Raw genomic sequence first — 23253 nt, forward strand, 5'->3', positions numbered from 1 at the left:
GAGAGTCAATCAGGGTAAATTGGACGTGTCGGCGACGGAGCCTCTTTTCGATGACGCCTGTTTGGACAATATACCCCTAACTACTCATCTCTATTGCGTATAAATAAGTACCTAGTTTGACTCATACATGAGTTAAATTATAGATACGACTTGCAACTTGTGATAATTTTGGAATATGTGGTCAGAAGTAATTTTTACATATTTTGTCACATATAGTATTTAAAGTGGGTTTAGTAATGTTATCAACATAAATGTATAAATAAAGAATATCATCTTTTATTCTCATGAAAATTTGAGGTAATATTTTAAACCAAAGTGAAGTTTGTTACAACCGCTCCCCGTAGCCAAATCTAAAATGTTGCAAACATGCTGGTCTGTGAATTGTTACATATCACATCTACTACAATAACGTAGGACCATTAATCTACGTCAAAACAAGGTAAAGGTACATTTTCAGACCCTACTCCCAAATATTACAAGTTGATACATTAACTGTAGCCAATAAATGTTCTTGCAACTTATTATCACGAATATCCGTACTTATTATCCGTACTTATTATTAAAAGAAGTCCCTAATTCGCTTCTATCTTCTGTATAAACGCAACTATCAAACTGATCTTTATACAGTTTTCACCAATACGTATTGTAATTCCTGAGGAAGGTTTAAGTCTATAATTTATTATGGTTTTACCCGAGCGAAGCCGGGACGGGCCGCTAGTAAAATAAAAAGATGCTTTACATTCCCATGGTATTAAATTGATTGGACGGGTCATGTAAGCCGCATGGCGCCGGAAAGATGGGCCAGAAGAGTGACTACTTGGGTCCCGACTGATGGGAAAAAATCCGAAAAATCAAGGCAAGCCGAAGATGCGATGGTCCGACGAACTGTCGGCCTTCGATAAGCAATGGCAACAACTAGCGAGGAACAGAAGTGGTTGGAAACAAAGAGGGGAAGCTTTTGCCCAGCAGTGGGACCTGAGAGCTACATTTAAAAAATAATGGTTATGTTATATAGTCTATCGCTGAACTCTCAGATGCATGAATATTGCGTAGTTTGTATGAGTGCTTTATTTACCACGATGTAAACTAATTCCGCCAAAGTTTGGCGAACTGTTCGTGGATAGTGTGGAGCTAGCTTTAGTTAGTTTACAGTAGTAGTAGTAGTAGTAGTTACAAAACAATACTTAATTATTGTAAAATGTACTACTTGAAAAATATGCCATGATTAAAATAAATATACCGCAGTGCGTAATTCATTTAAAATTCTCATTACCTACAAAATAATATGAAATAATAACATCGACTAGGGAACCTTAAAAACTTAGATATCAATCTTCATTACGGCGAAAAGTTTGACAATCAACCCAATATTTAAATGAAGTTGTAATTGCTGTCCTTGTTTTCAGCATTTATTTTTTGGAAGACAAAATTTACCAGTTCGGCCGAATTAATTCATCCTTTTGCATCTTACACTGCCGTAAATATTATTTGAGAAGATGTTAGTTAAAAAGCATGTGTGACATGTATAATAAAACCAATGAAAGTCCAATATTATGACAAATAATTCAATTCAATCAAATAAATTCATGATAACAAGCTAAGAGAATAAAATTTTAATGAAAAATGGGAAAATGCCCACTAGTACGAGCCGATTAGTAGCCGCCACTATTTTCCGGAATTAAGCTTCGTTCAGACACTGCTATTTACTTCTCCATTCTAGTAGTGTTTAAGGATACTTTATTAAAGCTTTAAATTATAGGGGTTTATAAATTAAACCTCTAAGCATACTTAAGCCATACTGTAATATAGCATACTGTTTCATGGGATAATAAATTAATAAATATATTAGGACTAATCACACAGATTGAGCTAGCCCCAAAGTAAGTTTAATGATGTGTGTAAGTTTAATGAGTATAATGATTTATAAGCATAACGTTCTTATGTATAACTAACATAAACTATTATGCCATAAAATTAATTATGCCACATTTAACCGTATGACAAAAATCAATTATGCCTTAAACCTATTATGCCAAAATATTTAATGCCAAAGAACAATAGGACAAAATGAATTATTAGAAAAAAGAGACCTTTTAAAACAAATCTATAGCTAAATTGGTTTAGGTTGCGGTCGCTTGATTGTAGTTTCAAAAATTACTCCAAGATTTCAATTTCATTAATAGTTATTTTTTCTGCTCGAAATGTACAGTCCATTAAATATTTCAAACCGCATTTGTATTATATGAAAGTTAAAAATGAATATAGATATTAACGAAACGTATGTTTAGAAAGATGCCTTCTTATCCTAAGTTCTAGACTTGTAATCTCTTGTAGTTGCGAAGCAATCTACTAAAGAGGCCAATTTATAAGTCAAGAACTGGAAGTGGCTTGATCCCACGTACTTGTACATGGTGATCGAAATTCTAGAAAGATCCTGTATGCGTGAGACTCTAGCTAACGGCCATCGAGAGGTAATGGTTCGGAACTCATTGGAAATTTGCACTTGGTACACACGAACGGAATATCTTTTATTTCTTGTTTGTAACCCGGAATCTTGATTTTATTCCTTTTATCTATGGTGGGAATGGAGTTTATAAACTTGTACAATCGTACCCACGTTTGCATTTATTTATTTTTAATGAAAATTAAGAAAAAAAGTTTTGCTGAAATTCCTATTGCTTTACCGTTTATAGATTTAATTTGTATAGGTACATTTAAATCAGTCTTAATAATAATTGACTTGAACTTTGTTATGTAAAGTATATGATGTGACTAATTTAAAAGAAATAAATCTGTTTGCAAAATAGGTAAACAAAGTTTCTCTCAATTATTCGTTGCCGATTGCCTCCTCAGCTATCGAGTGTCGAAACCCAGAAATACAACAAGAAATAATGAATACAGAGCGGCTCATATTTTAGATAGCCACCATATTTCAGGCCTGTAATCCATCAAGGTAGGCTTACAAGGTAATCTCAATCAGGGGCGATCCGTATGCATAATATGGGGAGGCGGACATTCGCAGACAATTTAGTGGCCTCGACTAAGGGTCCTGACCTTCTGACCCCGAGAAACGTGATCGTAATACCAACCTTAGTATTTGTATGCGACGGGGCCGTGTGATGCATTTTTAAATATGGATCGACTCTGAAGGTTTGAAGTGGAACAAGTTGCAAATATGAAGGTTAAATTGTGAGTACTATTTGTGAAACATCCTCTTTAACGTCGCTTGTTCTTTTTATATCCTATATTCCTACTATAATACTCTATGGTTTCTGAAAAATATCACATTATATATACGGCAATCCGAAAACGTTATTCAAACAAGAACCCTGACACTGTCAACGGAGCACCGTTTTAAATAAGCGATATTAATATACGGGATACCTACTAAGAAGAAGTATTAGGTGCGTTATTAATAAATATGAAATATGTGACTACGCAAAATTTCATTTTAAAGCCCTATATAACTTTTAAGGTGAGATAAGAAAAATCTTGGGGATTATAAAAACACTTATTTTTTTAAATAACGATGCAATAAATAACGACTGAAATTCGTGAAAACGTTTTTTAATATACTTTGAAATGATATGTTTTACAAAACGTTTTACGATAAGTACATTAAATACGAGCGTGGCTAATGCTAAAGCCAATTTACATTACTAATCAAGACTAAAATCAATTCTAACGGTTACTGAATGATTCTTGAATTTCTTATTTATAACCAGGAAAAAAGGAAGTCTCAGATTTTCTTTTCTGGTAGGATAAAATAGAATTAAAAATAACTCTTTTAGAAATTATTTTCGAGGCGGTAAGTCGTGCGATCAGAGCGTTTCAACCGGTTTATAAACGCAAAAGGGTGCTACACGGATTGCGAATCACTTAAGTATTCTTATCACAGCAGGTTAATAAAATATTCAGTGTTCGAGAATCCACCCGTAAATTTTGTGAACACCTTTTTATACGCAAACGAGAGACGAAAGCGTTAAACAAACACTTGATCATTACCCTGTATCCCTTAAATTTTATTGTCTTGTCGTCTTATATCCTCTTCGTTTAATCAGCGTTTTTCGGCATTCTTTAGATAATGGAATACTTATGTACTTACAAGGAATTTTTATTATGTTTATTTGTTAGCTGTTGCGCGCTGCTCGCAGTAAAAAATATTCTGTTTTTAAATAAAATATTAATCCACTTTTGGGGACCGAATTAAAAAATCTTGGATCTTCATCTCTATCCATAACATATTCCATTTATACACTGTATGTGTAGTTCAGATTTTAATGAAGATTGTTACTTTTTTTTAAGAGTTTAGTTTAGAAGAGTAAGAGTTTAGAAGGATGAATACCTTCTAAACTCTTAATGCTAATTAAGAAATATTATGTCCTAAGCATGAGCTTGGGATATAATATTTCTTAATTAGCAAAGCGGCAACGTAAAACTCGATAGTGATTTTATTGTTTCAACAATACAAACACTAAACGCCGGTGCTCCTATTATTGATGACAATTCTCTTGAAAACGACCATCACTGGACATCAAGTGGCCACTAATAGCCAAACCGGGTACGTTTGCTATGGTCTGTTGCACTATTCATCTCATATTGTATTTGATTGTAGACTTATTAATAGGTTGATTGAATAAGGTATATAAGCCTGTGAAGACAACAGACTAAATTTTAATAAGTATGTGGCTATAGCCACAAGTATAATCAAATAGATATTATAATATTAATGCAATTTTCTGAAAAATTGATTTATTGAATTTGGTCTGTGTTCCAATTTAGTCATTGTTTATAATCAGATAATATAGGAGTGTCTATGATTTGATGCCTTCTGATAGAATCATCGCAGTTACGAAACTCTTTTAATAAATAAAGTAATTCCCCACAATTCTTAATAATTTTTATACTGAAATACATTGTTATACCGCCATTGTAAGAAAATGGCGATATTTTTATAAAGTTTGATTTCTATTGAATTAATTACGATCTTCAAGATCAGGTTAGTCTATATTTTTTTGTACTAGCTCGTGATTATTGTCTTACCGCTGGACAAAAACTTATCAATTTTAAATTTAACATTTCGTATTTTTAACACACTCTCTCATACTTGTCAAATAGGACCAGTTCAGGCTATCTGCACTGTTTTTACATAAACAGGCGAAAGCTATTATTAATAAAATACTTTTTTAACCATTAAAATCAGAATGGATTTGTCTCATATTCGAATGACAAGTCATTACGGACATAATAGGCCGGGGTGAATGCGGCGTGTTGGAGCATTAAGTGGCCCTTGGTGTCCAGTGCCGACCTCGAGAGCTTTGACAGACATAATACATCGGAAGCAATGTTTGTCAGATAATGTCACTGTATATGGTAATTATTTCTCTATTTTCTTCGCGCTCTCGGTTTTATTATTTTTCGTGATGTTTTGAAGCCTTCATGTAAAAATAACCTTTGAATTGCGATAGTATGGCTGCCTTGTATTTGACGACAACCCTCTTTAGGAATGACGTTATTGCTTATCAACTGTCTCGTAATACATCACAGGAGAATACGGAGTCACATTCTAGGGCGGGAAATACACGCCACAAAATCATTTTAGTACCTTGATAAGTGTACTTCGGAATATGGATAAACCATAGATAAAAGAATTATACGGATATATAGTCAGAAATAAATAACATTTTTATAAAGAATGAATTAAATTGTAAATGGTGTCTGTTTCACGGTGACAGGAAAAACATTTTGTCTATATTACCTGATCTTTCAACATAGAATTTGAATAGAAAGCTGTCTGGTACAAACGTTTATTTCATTACTCACTAAACGCCCACTTAGAAAGCGGAATTCCAGGAAAAAGATCAATGAATATAAATCTGAGAGGTTTATTTATCACTTGGATTTATACACAAAAAGCTAATCCGGCCTTATAAAACTTGCATTGTTGTGCCGTCAAGAGAAGTTAGCGCCAAGTTTAGTTTTCGATGTGGAGTACCGCCAGAGGAAATCTTAGGGGAATCTCAGCTAGGGGCCACAGTTGATGTGATTTAGTTATTCTTCCTAACTTGCGAATATTACAATATATTTATATTTACTTTGGTTAAGTTAGTAAATTTTACTAAGTAATCACAACAATTTGAGGATTATTTGTATTGTACTAAAATCAATTATTCATCTCGTTTGTTGAAATCGAAAGCATAAATAAAAGCTCATCTGCTAGAAAAGAGCTGATTTTCCAAACGACTGAATACACATTTTTCAAACATAGTTGAGAATACCATGGAATTACTACTAGTAGGTACTCCGTACAAAGTACCTACTAGTTTCATTGAGAATACTCACTATTAAAATCTCTTTCAAATAAAAAAAAATGATCAATAGCTGTTTAGCTTTAAAAGATTCTTTAAACTTTTATATTTTGGTTAGAAATAAAAAATCATAAATAAGAATAATACAAATAAAACAAATTAACTAGTCATAATAATCATAGTTATTATATAATCATAAAGCATCTTAATTTTTCCATGTTGGCTTTAATTGAATTTTCGGACATAAAATATAATGTTCTGGATCGTAATTGGCCGAAACACGACTCCGTCGGCCATCACTGCATTTACTACATCCTGCGGTCTTTGTTGCGACGGTAATGTATTATATTCGAACACGATATCATTACCAGGGAAATCAATATAGCAAAGTGGTTGTTTATTGTAGTAAGTTGTATGTTGATTAGCTATTAATTTTAGGAAATTGTGTCCAATAAGATCAAGGACCAGCCGCACAGCAAGATAGAGCCAAGCATATATCGCATAAAGAAGCAAAATAAAAATAGAAGAAAATGAAATGATTAGAGCGTCACATTGTTTTTGATGAAGTAAGTTAGAGAATATCTTCGTATCTTATTCAGGTGAATTCCCGTGCGGACTGTAGGTATAGTGTTACATGCGCACGACCAATAAAAAGTATATTTATATTTTGATGACAACTGTCTGCTACAAGCTGCTATGAAATATCAGTTATTTTAAAATACTCAGTATTAAAATAAGAAACAATACAAATTCGAAACTTAAAAACAATTTAAGAAAATTAATCACATAGGTACGTAGGTAAATTTAAAGTGTTAATAAAAGCCAAGATGGATTTTGTAAAGCTGGCAGGTAAACTAAACCTAACTATAATAGAAACCTGTCTGATTCACTTTTCCCATAAAACCATTTTCAATTTGTGGCTTCAGCTGGACCATTGACTACAGCCGTACGTAGTCATCGAATAGTAACAGCAAAAGTAATAATAGTACAGATGAGTCAATCAAGTAGTCCCTAAAGTTTTCATATGATTTCAAGCTCAAATAGGTACCTATACTTAGAGTATATATTATTATGTTGCTAAATGCAATTATTGGCAAGAATTTATTGCCTGATTTATGCATTATTGCGAATCAGCTTTATCAACTAAGTGTCTACTTGAGATACAATATAAATAAAAAAAAAACAATGTCTTTCCATATATTGTTTCTTTTTTATTGGGGTCAACAAACAATTTCACATTACATACGTGTTGTTTCACATAAACAAGCAGTTTTTATGAATTCGATTTTTTAAGACCTATATATGATCTATAACCGGTTTCTATAATGAGCGGACCAAAGCATCATGGCTGTTCTGTACTAGTTATGTAGTACAAGCCCGTTAACGAGGTTGGCTCAAACAATCAGAAGTCAAGCATAAATTGATGGGGCGCTCTAACGCCGCACTGACAACCCGGCCTTAATTAAAAGTCTTCACTCAAGCGTAATTTCGTGATATTGCTACGTTTGTCCCGACATTGGCAGGATTGCTGCACAAGAAAAAAATAATTTGTTTGTGGTCAGTATTTATATGTTGGTAAGTTTGCTATTCGAACTGGATCCTCTTTCGTGTTACATTAAAAGTATTTTTATTTAGTTGCATTATTTGTCTTGAATTGACTTAATTTTTGTGACAAGTAGGTAGATACTTTAATTTTATCGTAAAATCAAATCAAATCATTTGTTCAGAAATTAAATCACTTATTTCTCGTTAACGTAAATCCTATATGAGAGTGATAGTTTCAAATCCTTTCAAATTCATTCGATCTGACACATAAAAAAATTCACTCGGATAAATATGATTTAATCATATTATTTGAATTTGAAGATTTATCAAAGTATACGATGGAATTGATTAATAATGTATGTACCACCAAATTACATACGTTTTCTAGGATTAAAAAAATCTATGTCAAACCGAATAAACGAGCTTTCCCATCTTCTTCCCTTCTTAACACGGTCTTGTGACCATTTTGGCACACAAAAAACAGTGATAAACTTTGTATCGATTATTAAATGAAGTTAAATCCAATTTATAACTATTAGCAAAATACTTACATGTAACCAGTTTAACGTAAACTTGTAATGGGATCGAACAGTAACGCAATTACGCAATTAAGATTATTGGTTCCATGTCGAACCCTGTGGTTCAGGCAATCAGTAAAGTGTTGCCAACGCACTATGGTGAACAGATTCTCAGTAACAACTTTATTATATGATCAAAATATATCTAGTTGATACTACATGCACACATTGTTCATTCTTACCTCGGACAGACGCGAAGGTCAAGCTATCTGTAACAATAATAATAAACATTACATTCAGAACACAAAAAAACACGAAAAAAACTGATAGCTGAAAGACGGAAGTCGAGTCATATACTTATCATGTCGTAAAGCCGAGTACGTTACAGTTTATTGACCCTAAAGGCACGTTATCATTACATTTGCATAAGGGCTTGTATACACACGACCTCGACTCTGCACTAACCCTATTTTTTTACGGCCTGTATATTTCCATATGATCTAGACATTAACAGTTTTACGCATATTTATTAACAGGTTTTATTAAAAGTAATTAAGTATTTATTATTTGTTACCCACAAATGGATAATTCTGAAACCTCAACGTAAATTGGGGTTTGGGGAAAATCATATTGTAATTCCTGCGGTTTAAAGAGAGGTTATTGATAACTTCTAATAGATGCACAATTTTGGAGCTTTCGAATAAAAAACCTTAAAAATGACATAAAAACAAGTTAAGTACACAAGACAAATATGGCTCAAAAAGTCCTTAATTGTCAGTTCAATAATGAGTGCATCTATTGAAAATTCAAATTCAAAATTCTTTATTTCTTTTAACTATCTAACAATATTCTAGCACAAATATTAAAGTATTATTGTGTATATACAACTTTAATTCTGCAACAACGGCTAATTCATTAAAGTTGTGATTTAAATTCAATTACAAATAGTAAAATAAGAAAAAAAATACTAACAAAAATATTTCAATACAGTCTCAATCGGGCATGGCAAACGACATTTAAAAAGTTTGTAACTCAATCAAGAAGCTGAAATCGTCGTTCGAATTTTATTTTTAAGAAATTCTGTTCGCATTCCCCGAACAATAATCCTTGTTTGAATGCTAATTAATTTGAATTAATTTTATGCCGTGAACAATCCGCTAAACAATGGAACACTTTTCTGCTAAATACATTTGTTAAGCCGGACGAAAATACGGAATTTTGGCCACGATTTCCTGGTGAAACGATAAGCAGTTTTGTCAACTCGAAAGGAGAGAGAGAGACTTTAAGTCAATTTTTCCATTTCAAAACAAATTAATTTTATTAGTATCATCCTACTGGGTAACTTTGTTTTGATTCTCACCGCGCGCAAATATATATATATATATATTATTCTCGTTTCTGGGTTTGGTCTATCGGACCCAGAAACGAGCTCAAACAAAGAGTATATATATATTTGCATTGTTGCAACTCTGTGTTTGAGCTCGTTTCTGGGTTTGATCTCTCGGACCCAGGAAACAAACACAATGTAGGTCGTTAAAAGTTGTCATATTACTTACTTTACTAATAAAATTGTTTTCCATATACAATTCATATACTCAAAATCAAATGAAATAATTATACGAAATAAATATAACTAAAACAACAAATTGGTAGAGATAGCAAACTATCCGACCAAATTCATTTGAAAGTTAGATGCTTATTTGCGGAACTTAGTACCTAAGCGCAGTGCTCTAAATTGCGCAAATAGAATTTTGAACACCGTCCTAAGTTATAAAAAATGCGACATTAGTAGAGCGCTCGTATTAAACTATCACAAGGAAAATTTTATGACCCCTTTAAAATGATAATTTAGTGAAGTTGGAATTTTTTACATGTCAGCCAAATTGATTTTATAAAGTTATTATAGTGTTTATTGACTGTTTATGTATACATTTTGACAGGCCATATTTAATTTAGGATGTTTATTCTTGCGTTTATCAAATGTTATTTGACTAATGATTTCTGATTTTTTCATCAATGCATCGATTATCTAGGCAATTCATATAATTTTATATATTTTGCCTATAAGTTAGATTTAGTTTTTCATTGCGAGACAAAAAATTACAAATGAATAACATTTCGATCGTATGGTGTTTACATATACATATTAAACAAAAAAGAGTTATTGATCCACGTGCAGATTAGATCTTCAATTCAAATTAATGATTTTATTGTATTATTGTTTATTCCGGAGGGTCTACTACGAATGTCGAATTTGGTTATTGGGTACATTCAAAGTTACTATTTCCGAGATCTTGTACTGAACAATTTGACATTGACAAGCATTTGACTGTACATCTCAAGTTGCCGGGTAAATCTACTGACTATTGACAAGTTGTTGCTTAGTTTGATGTTTAGCGTCTTTGAATGTAGTTGCTACGATTGGTTTTCAATTTCCACTTGAATGCTGGAGATAATATTGATCTTATTTTGATGAAATAGCAAAATGCAATTATTATGAAAATATGTAATTGTACTTTAATACTCTAAATTTGAAGTTAAATGTTGTGTTTCAGATCAAGCCTTGAATAATATTGCAAACTTAATATAATTTTTATTATTATTCAAAACTTTATAATATATTAACCATTCTCATATAACAAAATTCCAGTAACAAAAGTCTGTCTCTACGCTACCCACAGCTAAACCCCTAAACCGATTTTAAAGAAATTTGGCATGCTATGGATACTTTCATATTTTCCTCCCTCACATCAGAAATGGGGATGAAAGTTTATATGACAAACGCATCTGATACATTTTGCCGCCGATGCGGTGGAGTTGTGAGAAACAGCTAATCGCAAATAAATATAATAATCAAAATAAATTTGCAGCAAAAAAAAACTCCAATAAATCCCTCCATCTTTACTTTTGTATTCCACAATAAGTTTATTAATTTGTAAAGTAGTATCGAAACATAAGAATGTAGATTGGATGTAAGGGCAAAAGCCATTATTATAACTAAATTATCCGCTGTCGTACTACAAAGTAAAACATTTTTATGAAAACTAGGTATGACAATGAATGAAATATGTAAATATTTACAGTTAAAACGTAATAAAGAGCACGCTCTGTCTCGTATAATTTAAAATTGAGCTTACAAAGGTAATAGCGTTATTACTTTTGACGAAGAAAAATAAAGGGAAGAATCAATTTTCAGTGACGTTTATAACACAGTTGTGTCGGATCGCACTCAAGCTGCACTACATTTGGACGACGAAACAGATCAGCGTAGAGCTAAGTTGTCTCTCGATTAATAAATTAATAATTGAATTATTTCGAATTTACATAAATAACTAAACTATACCTTATGTATAACTAAAGTAGTAGATGATTACATGTGCACCGGACGAGGTTTTCATTCGTCCATTACATTGTATTAAACAGTGGTATGAATATTTTAATTATTATTTTTAAAACAAATAATTAAATTCTTGAAAATAGTGTCAGAGCGGTATATTTTCTTACTAATATTTTCTGGCTCTAAACACTTGTACAGGAATTAAACTTATTTTTATAATACCAAAGAGCTAAGAATATATGCAATTCGTACGGCCGTACGCAATAAGAGACTGGAAAAACATCCATCAAGACTTCAAAATGGGTTTTAAGGTAGGCACAGACTGAATAGCTAATGAGCCTCCGCGTCGGACGCTTTGTTCAGCATATTCATTACCTGCCCCTCGTTTGTTCACGAAAAAGTGCCTATTGTCTCCCGCCATGGCCTGTCAAGTGTAAACAAACAATATCTCTTAAAATTTTGAGGTCAAGCGATTTCCTACTGTGAATATTTAGAGATAATTAGAAGAGCAAACGTGCTTAATTAGAAGAAGAAAAAAATCACAAACCGCTTTCGTAATTCCGATTTTAATTAACTTTTGTTTTTGCTGATAACGCTCGGTTGAGGTATTGGGTATTTATTGCTCAAGTTACGTTAGGTAAATTTTTGATGTGGAAATTAACAGAGCATATTTTTTGCGAAAAAACAATTTACAGAATAACACAGTTATGTAAAACTACAACCTTTCACAGCTATACCACTATTTTGATTAAATGATTTGTACATATTGTTAAAGACACGAACTTAAACATAGGATTCTGTTTTCTATCTTTTTCCTCAAAAGACCAGAAATGGAGGTGAATGACAAATGCACCTGACTGTCATAATAACCATTGTTTTGTAAAACTACTTAGGTATAACAAAATTATGATAACTATTTAAATAGTATGACGAGCGTCCAAATTTTTGTGTAAATTGAATTATTCTACCTTCAACTAAATTCACTTATTAATTAAAGATAAAGACAGAGAGAGAAAAAATATTTAATTATCCCGATGCTAAGTGTTGGCTCAGTTTAGTAAGGTAGTGAAGTTGGACGAAACTAGCTAACTCGGTACAAAGTCGCAAGTTGGAAGCAGGGAATCAAGTTGTACGTAGTTACAGCGAATTGAGCTGAAGCTTATTGCCGCAATGGAATTATTTAACTGTTTACAAACACTGAGTCCCTTTTCAAATTAATGGCTGTGGTGCGGAATAATTTCAGTTATCAAATACTTCAATAAAAAATGAAAATAGATTAAATTCCACGAAAAAAATTGATTATGAAAACTAATCAATGCCACATTTGCCAGATTTTGCTTTATATAATACTAATAAAGATACAACTAAAAAAAAAATACATAAATACTTTGACATGATTGAATTTGAATTCAAATGTAATTTGTGTTTAAATTTTTTTATTTTAATATTACCGTAACAATTTTTTCCATCAAAAAAACAAAATACGATAACACTAACTTTCGAATATAATTTTTGAACCTACATTTTAGAGCTTTAGCACCTTAGTGTGAATTTGTGGATGGGGAAGTGTGTTGTCGATAAATCCGATCAAATATGTAGAGGGAATTTACGGAACGCCAGTTGCCGCGGCGCAACCTTTTGCTATTTTGATACAATTTTCTTTCTAAACTCTGCTCTGAAAAGCAGATTTGAACTGATAAAGAATCTTTTGAATTTAACAAATTTTGAGACTGTTACAGATTTTAAATGATACTGTATATTCTAATGTAATGTTTCTTTGATGTATCACAAAAAATGGAAAATGTTTTTACAAAATAAATAAGTTACGCAATCGAAACAAAATCAGATGGAAACCATATTTGTTTAATTTATCTCTTATATTATATCTATGTTATGTATATAACATATATATAAGTATCTAACTACATATATTTTAACTTAACAGATTTTTAGACATATATTGTGTTTATATTAATAGGAGAAAGTAATAATTTGACCCGCACCATTACGTAAGCGGTTCGAATTTTGATAGCTGTTCCTGAAACTGAAGCTGCCTACCATTCCAACTGCATACAAAGAAAATCTCCATGAGACAATTACTCACATAAAAAAAACTAGGTAAATATTAATTTTATTTCAAACTACAGAATATTACATGTATACATTGTATCATTTTCCTGTAGGACAACATCAATATTGAAAAGGGAATTACAGGTTAACCACAAAATGTATTTCGCTCCCGTGCAATTAATACTCCCGGCTCTAGGGATCAAAATGGCCACAGAGTAAAGTCATCGGTACGACCGCATTTCGAAGGTTGGTTTATTGATGAACATGTTATTAATATAGATCTAAATTGATGGAGTTTTTCAACTATAATATAAAGTTTAATGGTTGAGTAATAATAGCATAATATGCACAAATTCTTATAGAATGAAATTTGTTTGAACATAGTCAATATATAATATATTTTTTTAATTTTGTTGAATGATTTCATTGCATCTCGAAAGCCATTTGTACGGCGGCGGGCTTATTTATGGAATTGCATTTAAATAGGGATAGTACCGATATGATTTCACCTACTATAATAAACTATTTTCCAGTTTATAGCTTAATTTTTGTAATGAAAATAAAAACTCCAGCGCAGATTGTTAAAGATAAATTCAATGAAAACTTATAATAAAAAATGGTAAATTGGCTATTTATTTATTTATTTAATGTTAGGAACGCTTACAGTTTTTACATATATAATATTATAGTAAGTAAATTGTACCTGCAGTTTAATGCGATACATAAACACAAGGTAATATTAAAAATAAAATAATTAAAAATATAATATAATAAAGCTATTAAAAATAGCTACTTATGCTTATTACTTCCTTGTGTCTACCATTAAGGCTTTGTTTAAATGAAGAATTTGAAAGGACAGCTTTTTATTGACTTTTACAATGCGCGCGTTATTTTTGCTTATTTCCATATAGATATTGGTTTATTCATACATTCTGTAAATAACACAGAATGTATACCTTTATTATGTCTGAATCATTCGTAAATGCCTACACATGCACTTCGACACAGTGCATATTTAGCAGCAACAGCAACCTGCTATTATGCAGAACGCAAAGCATTCAAAACTCATGCGGCACACAGTATACAGCTCATGGTAAAAATAATGTGAGTGCAGAAGACACAACTCGTTTTTGTACTTAATTGTAATAATTGTGATCTTTTTACATTTATACTACCGAACAGGGAAAAAGGCATGCGAACCTCCTCATGGTAAGTAGTCACCACAGCCTATGGTCGCCTGCAACATTTATTGTACAGGAGACAGATATTATTATGTTTTTTATTTAAGTCCATGATGTATTTCTTTAAATATTAGTCTAGGCTGAAAAAGCTTACAAAACATACAACTAGATAATTTTATCAAAATATAAACATCAGGGCTGGTATACAATCCAATTTAAATATCGTAACAAATAAATTAATTGTGTGCAATAATTTTGTAGTACAAAAAGATAATAAATACATAAATTAGAATTAATATAATAGTCCTGTCATACTTGTGTTTACACTTCTGTGCAGTCTTTAATCTGTGCCGAGAGTAGCAGCATACGTGTCATACAGTGTGTGTCATAAATTTTAAATGATCTACCAAGTTCCGTACCGCCCAGCGTTTTCAAACTACATTTTGCTTAGCTTTTTAGCGTTCTGTGCGAGTCATATTAGGTATTTATTTCAATGAATGAGATATGAGTTCAATTTTTGTTTACAGTGAAAAATAAAAAAATGAATATTCTGAATATTCATTGAAAATTCATTTATTCAGAAATTAGGCCTTCATAGGTACTTCTTCACGTCTTAATTAATGATTAAGAATTACTATACATTTCGACTAAGAATGTCAAAATTATTTTGATGATAATATTTTGGTATCATTACAAACGTAACATGTGAAAGAGGACTAACATTTTCCATAAATAATACAATCAAACGAAATAGTTATAAACATAATTATACTTAAGTAATACATTGGATTACAAATTCAATAAGTACAAACCTTCGCAAATGCAATAAAACTACGGAACTCTGTAAAAGTAATCAACATCGTAAATTCAAAAAGGAAAGTTATTGAAAATGTATCACCTCGTGTGGATGTAAAGCTTCCATATAAAAAGGCAGACAAAACACGGTTCCCTGATAACATTTGGTCGGATGACAATGTTCAATTCCCAACAGTAATAAGTCGTAAATTTGTATTACAGTCCGGCGCAAGTTTGTACGTATTGTGGTTGTTATTGAGCATTACTAACTATGCCAGTATATTACAAACTGGAAGTATGATCATACATTCTGTTTATAAACGATCTAATTATCTACTTTTTATGGTATCTGTGTAATTTGGCACCATGCATGTTGTGTATACTTCATGAGTGCGACAAACAGATGTGCGATCAATGATTATGCGAAATATCTTGCGTTCGACTCATTGCTAGTCGAAATCAAGCTAGAGCGAAACACTACAGTTTGACTTCACATTCATGCGACACTTTGCTTTTAATTCTGAACTATATCTATTATCAGAATTAACGCATATTTCCAATAGGCTTTTATATTGGTGTAATATGTATGTTATTACAAATAACATTTTATTCTGTGGAAGATAAAGCTTTTAGGAATGTGTTCATATAAGTAATGTATTTTAAATGGAACGATAACATTTAGAAAATTCATTAAACGACGGTACGAATGAAATGCATGCTTTAAATTTCCACATTAATTTGGTTCGCCTTTTCCATTTCATGAACTGCTAAATGATCAACTGCCTCACTAACAGATTATTATTCTATTATAAAAGCTATCCAAAATATCTAATACGCGTGGTATGATAATAAGTTGAACACAATAACTTCCACTCCCGAATTTATATTTTTATACGCGTTTTACAGCAAGTGATACCGTTACAGCTATGAATATTGAGTGTTGTGAGATGTGCCAATTGTGGGCCGTGATCACTGAATCGAGGTGTTTTATAGCACCATACAATTTCCTTATTGGGCCTATTGACTCCCGCCAGCTGTTTCCTCATTCCCGTTTCAACAATATTGCGATTTTAACGACTAATATGTCGCTTTTATCGTGAAAATAATATTGAAGTCATATTTATTTTATTTAGGTCTGCTTTTTTCCATGGCTTTGCCCGCATACATGTCTCACAGGAATAGCACTTATTTGCGGGACAAAAGGTGCGATATTTCAAGATGATTGACTAAGTAATTATAAAGAAGTAACAAATTGACTTCTGATACTTAAATAGATAAATATAATAGTAATTGGAATAAGGATGAGTTTAAAGATAATTTACAATTGTTTGAGGCGTCCTAAGTTAAAATAAAGGCAATTGAGATAGGTAACATATAAGAATATAGAATGAATACATAATTAATTTGTCGTATATTAAAATTATCATAAGAGGAAATATAAAGAAGTGTTGGATAGATTTCAATCTGAGAAAGTGCGAACGGATAGGCAGTGAGAATAAGAAAGTGAGAATATAACATTCAGTGAGAAAAAGAAGAAGAAAATCTACTTTTTGTCGTCTCTCTCGCATAACAATCCACTTCTTTGTTAACAAAATTATACGAATTAGTCATAATGTAAACTTACATCATAACTGCAGTAACATGAGTTTATATCCGAGAATTTAAACCGCGAAAATTTTACTCAAAATTAGACGACGTGTACCTGAAACGAATTTAATTAATAGCAAAATTAGAAAATAAATTATCTCTCTGAATCAGCCGTAAATGTTTTTTGATGTTTTATTAAACTGTCTTTCCGCGGAAGTAATTAAAATTTCGACAGGCGAGGTTTATTTATGTCGGAAAAAGATACGTAGGAACAAAAGTAGGATTAACTGCTATGGAGTTTTTTATACACTAAAGCCGTGATTAGGTTTCTAAATTCCGAATGTATTTGAATATTTTCTGTTGGATTCTATTTCAGCTCCACAAAAGCAATTTTAAGGTCTTTCATCACTTCTTGTACTGTCTATTGCAGATTACTTACACTTTATTATAAGTTTTAAAAAAGCATGTTTTGTCTCGTTCTATTAATTCAATGGTATGTTATATTAAAAGCGATAGTGACAAAACCTACTTTAACTTATACTTTGATTTGAATAACAGGGTAAATATAAATCTATCAAATGGAAATTTACTCAAACATAGGTAGTGTTTAAATAAACGTCATATGTTGTCATAGGACATAGTTTTCATCGTTTTGTTTGTATGTTTGTACATTGAGTTTGTATATCACCACTTGCTTCCGGTGAAAGATAACATCCTTAGGAAACCTGCATACTGGTGGACAGTTTAGTTCACTAGTGTGAATGGAACTACCTGCCGCTAGATGGCGGTAAGTAGTCGTAAATATATATCAGATGCCTTTAAGCGACTGGAATAAAATCTGGCACCAGTGTTAGCAATAACACACTCGATATGATGACCACATTATGAAAAGTGAGTTGGTTGAAAACAGTTAACATTCACTAGTATAGAGCACACTAGGTACACAGCGATTCAGTCACAAATATGCTCCCAGTAAAGCATGAAACCCGCGTCCTGCAAGCCAACCTGTCTCCTAACTGGATTATTTTGACGTAAGCAGAGATATAAACCTTCTAGAAATGCGATGCAGATTACTCGGAGACTTTGTCATGCTGCAATTATTTTTCTGAGGAGGAACAAGAAAAGTACTTTGACAAAATTTTAATTTTTAAAACATATATATATATATATATATTATTTACTTGACAGCTACCCTCAAGGAATAGTTGGGAAGCCGTTTTATCCCATATTTGCCATAAACCACAATCCGCCTTTGTCTCATCTTCGCATGTTCCCGATTGCATTCGGCACTGTGGCGCCGCGATGCCCGTCATCAACGCAAAAAATAAACCTTGAAATGTTGAAGATTCAGTTGCAATTATACGCCATCCACCATTCGGGATAAAAAGTTTTTCAATTTTAGGGCGGGATCCACACTCTGCATTCCATTATCCAAAATATCATCTATCTCATCTAGCTACACGTATGATACATCTAGAAAGACAGTCGTTGAATGTCTCAGCGCACTTATTCAATAATCTGATTCAATTCCACGTGAAGGTTCAGTTTCATGCTTTCTGACGTCTTATTTAATATTCTGTCTCTGTAGTCACTCATCTGTGATCATGTGTGGAGTAAATACTAAATTAGATTTGCTGTGACCGCATTTTAAGGCTCGAGTTACAATCTCATTTTATGTTTGTGACATCCATGGCAAAATCATGATGCTTACTTACATTTATTTATGTATCAAACTTTTAGGGTGGGTTGCACCAATCAACATTTAACCTGACCCTGCGTGCGCTGACATTTAGATAAAATCATGAATGGAAAATATAAATGAAAACAATTAATTATTTTTATCGACTGCCTTCTTTTCTTAATTTTTTTAAATGATCTATATAACTAAAACAAAACATTCACTATTTATAATTATTATATATTTACATAGAACAACAAATGTTTGGCCCAAGTTTTTCATAAATTCGTCTAGATATTGTCGACAAAAACCGAACAACCTCTAATGAGTCTATGGTTCTCACGTAAGTACATGCCGTGTCTCCGGATAATGTGGCCGAAACGAGGAGAAAATCTCTAAAACCTTCCATTAGTAGTACTTGCACTGCCGTGCTAATGAAGTGGTTAATATTCGTTCTCAGTGCGTGAAGGAATTAAACTTTTGTAAAAACAGTTTTTCAAAAAAATATACTAGCAATGTTGTTTATTATTTTTAATAAATGTCGTTTGTAATAAAATGTGATATTAAACATCGTTGCTCCACAAAACAAAGAGTAGCCACTCTTTAACCAGCACCCGTCATTATTCTTACGAAAAAAATATTCACTAATCTTTAATTTTTGAGATTTCTGTCTAGTTTACTTATACAAAAAAAGTATTGGTACCTAAAGTAATCCTTTGCAAATAGCTGCAGGATACAAACATATTTTTTCCCAAAAAAAGTACTTTTTATGTTAAAGTTTTAAAATTTTCAAAAGTTACAAAGTGGGAACGTATAATGAAACAATTCTAGTGCGCCTGGTTACCATTTCGCAAAGACAAAAGTATGCTACAAAGATAAAACGCTATAGAAACACATCCGTTCATATCCAAATTAATAATGACGTCAAGGGTTTTCGTATTTGCATTGAGACAGTATTTTATTGATTTTTTTCCAAATTAACTTTTATACCTAAAATAAATATTTTATGTGAATTCTAGGTGTATGTATACCTATGTATATTTTTGTTAAGCTATCAGATCCCACTGCTGGGAAACATTTCCACTTTCTGTTTTCAACGTATTACTTTTATCCCTCGCCAATTTTTGCCATTACTTATCTCATCCTCAGCTGTACACGAATGGTAAACTTTTTTTCTATTTAATTACGGAAGACAGAATTTTTCCATCTCATTATTATTTTCAAAATTAAGATAAAAGCATGTGTGAAAAATCCAGATAATATCCATTCCAAAAATTGCATGGTTTAAGTACTTTAAATTTTGTATTTCTATACAATTATTATTTTGTGATGCTGGAACCTTTTATTTTCATAGTTCTGTTTTGCGCTTGCTCTCATACTTTCTCTATTATGTTATTTATTAACAATTCCAATTATGTTTTACCCACTTATCTTAAATCTTTCGTTAAAAACGTACATAAAAGAAAAAAAAGATATAATGTTTTTTTTATTCAGGAGTGTGTTTCCGTCCTGGAATAGGACCACTCCATATCCTTTTGAGGATATCGTACGTGGCGACTAAAGGACATATCAGCTGATAGGCAATGATAGCATTCTCAAGGAGGGCTGACATCAAGCAAACAGCCGGTTGTAAAATCACAGATGAATCATCAACATTTTAAGGCTTTTTTACGCTGACCCTGGGCTTAGCGACTTCACAACCCCGAACGCGACCTAGCATGCAGAGATGAGAGTTAATGTTTTTTTAAAATCATTTTATTATATCCACAGAAGTCCAGCAAGCTATCATTGATTTTGTCAATTCATTCATAAGAATCAGTTATCTATAAAATTTGTGAGCACTGAGAAACGGCAATACATTCAGAGATCCCATTCTGTTAACTCTATGCACATATAAATATAATAATCAATAGGTGAGGTCTATAGGCTCACGTATTCAACTTTCTGCATGCCTTTTGAAAGCTTTCTTCTCTTTTCAATAAAGGCTCTGTGAATACCTTCCACGTAACTTAGCTGCTCTCTGGAAATTAATAACCTTCCCGATTCTTAAGCATACGGTAGTTGATTTGGAAATAATGAGGGATGCTTTTATAAGTTCCTATTTCAAGAATCCATCGAGCCAGTTGGAGTTTGCGGTTTCGTTTCGTTTATAAATTATAATAGTGTAAGTATGAATATATATTTCCACTTGACAATATTTTTCAAATAATAGAAATTAAAAAAAAAATCATATAGAAACTTTTTTATTTATATGACGTGGTAATGACTTATATTGTTATTCGAACAAAATGAAATACAAAAATGTACTGTACAAATAGCATAATGGATACACGATATTCAGAGAACAATAAAACAAAACGAAAATTTTCATGACATTTGGTCCAAATTAACAGGATAATGTAATATGAAGAGGGATTTTCAGATCTACAAATGAAATATGAAGCTTGGAGTGAAACAGAATGAGTTGGCAAATAAAAGACGCATAAAACATGACATGAACTTAACGTGAACGGACAATTAAATAATCAAATTAAGATTAAATTGATCTAAATATAGAAAGAGACCATCAAAAGATATTAAATAACTGAATTCTACTGTTTGGAGTTTACAAAGAGACGACCTACGACGACATATCATATGTATCATAATTAGTTAGACCTGAAAGTCTTGACTCAACGACAAATTTTATAACAACCTAAAACCGGGGATCGAATCTAGGATCTCCGTTCCAGTTCAGCTGTCTCGCATGGCGACCCTTATGGTCATAGAGGTCATCGTATCTAAAAATATATAAGCCTAATCAATAGGTATACTTATATACGAATCAGTACTCCTCTTATTATCCGCAATTCGCAATGCTTTAGAAAGAAAATCTTATTTAAATAATCTGTATTTGAGTTCGGAAAGCGGCTCAATTATCATTATTATACCACAATAGACCTTCAAATTGGTTTGCAATTCATAACAGAGATATAAAATGTATAGATAGAGTTTTCGTACCGTCCCTCGCGTTCTAAAGTTGCTTCGGTAACATTAATCTCGTAGTCGGCTCGTCTTTCACAAATACCCACATGAAACATTATCTTACGGACCCACACGATGTGACAAGGCTTGAACTTTTAAAATACGAATTAAGGAATATTCTTAGGACCTATTAGATAATTAATTTAACAGGCAACCACGTTAGCCGTGTAAATTTAATCAGGCCCTAACAAATGACGAAGGTGGACCCCGCACATTATCATGGAAGCCCGGACTACGGTTAATATGAAAATGCGGGTAACCAACGCGAAAATATGATGGCATTAATATAAATTGCACTTAGCCTGGCGTGGTGGGAAAAAACAACTATTAGGATGTAAAAAGGAATACTGGGAGGTATTACATGACGGTGATGCTACTAGTGCGCACTCTGACGACAAATTTTTGCTTCCGAATTGCGATTCTTCGGTAGGAAAATTTATTGTACCTAGATATTTTTTTGTTTCGGTAATTTTGAAATTTAGATCTTATTTTAAAGGTGCAAAGGTTCATTTAAATGTAAACTCTACAATTAGAAGAGGAATAAAATAGTCTTTAACACCAATTTTAATTATTTATATTTAGTTCTTTATCCAAGAAGTAGTGGAATTGTAAACTTTACAGCGCACAAGTTGAGTTTGTTAATCAAATTCCACATTTTACAGCTGGACATAAAAGTCTGTGGTATCCTGAACCTGTAAAACAGACCAGTAAATATTCACGTCAACGTTCAAGAAAACAACTGGATCTATGAAAAATTGATCCCGTCCATTTCATCCCTTAGGAAAATCAACATGGCGCCTGAAAACAAAATCGTATAATGGCGACAGAAAATCCTTTGTTCGTGGAAAAAACAGGGTCTACTTTATAGGTAGTGGTCGGAAACGGCTTATAATCTTTACTCGACTACAATATTCAATGCTTGGAAGTATGATGCTCACATATCCTCACCGAACATTAGAGTGCGTCATATAGTTTTTCACAATTTAAATATACTTGTTGAGATAGGTATTAGTCATTTCTTTAGTCGGTATACAAAACTATTATTTATTTAATTTATTTTAATTATTATTTTTAAAACACAAGCAAAAAAAAGGACTAGATAGCTGACATCATAAAAAGCTACGTTTGTTCGACGAGTTATGATAATTCGCAAAATTGTAATTTCATACAAAAAAAAACTTTTGTTTTATCCATTCTAATGCTAAACATT

General features: G+C 32.1%; 1 protein-coding gene across 9 annotated transcripts in view; it reads right to left on the reverse strand.

The window, feature by feature from the left end:
• mub (mushroom-body expressed) overlaps window positions 1–23253 on the reverse strand; it is a 160999-nt gene that overhangs the window by 92903 nt on the left and 44843 nt on the right. For all 9 annotated transcript variants that reach the window (XM_053748009.1, XM_053748010.1, XM_053748000.2 and 6 more), the window contains exon 2: window positions 8614–8640. The gene's annotated coding sequence lies outside the window, so the exon portion shown is untranslated. The remainder of the gene's footprint in view (window positions 1–8613; window positions 8641–23253) is intronic.

The sequence above is a fragment of the Plodia interpunctella genome, chromosome 7, assembly GCF_027563975.2.
Source record: "Plodia interpunctella isolate USDA-ARS_2022_Savannah chromosome 7, ilPloInte3.2, whole genome shotgun sequence".
Classification (NCBI taxonomy): domain Eukaryota; kingdom Metazoa; phylum Arthropoda; class Insecta; order Lepidoptera; family Pyralidae; genus Plodia; species Plodia interpunctella.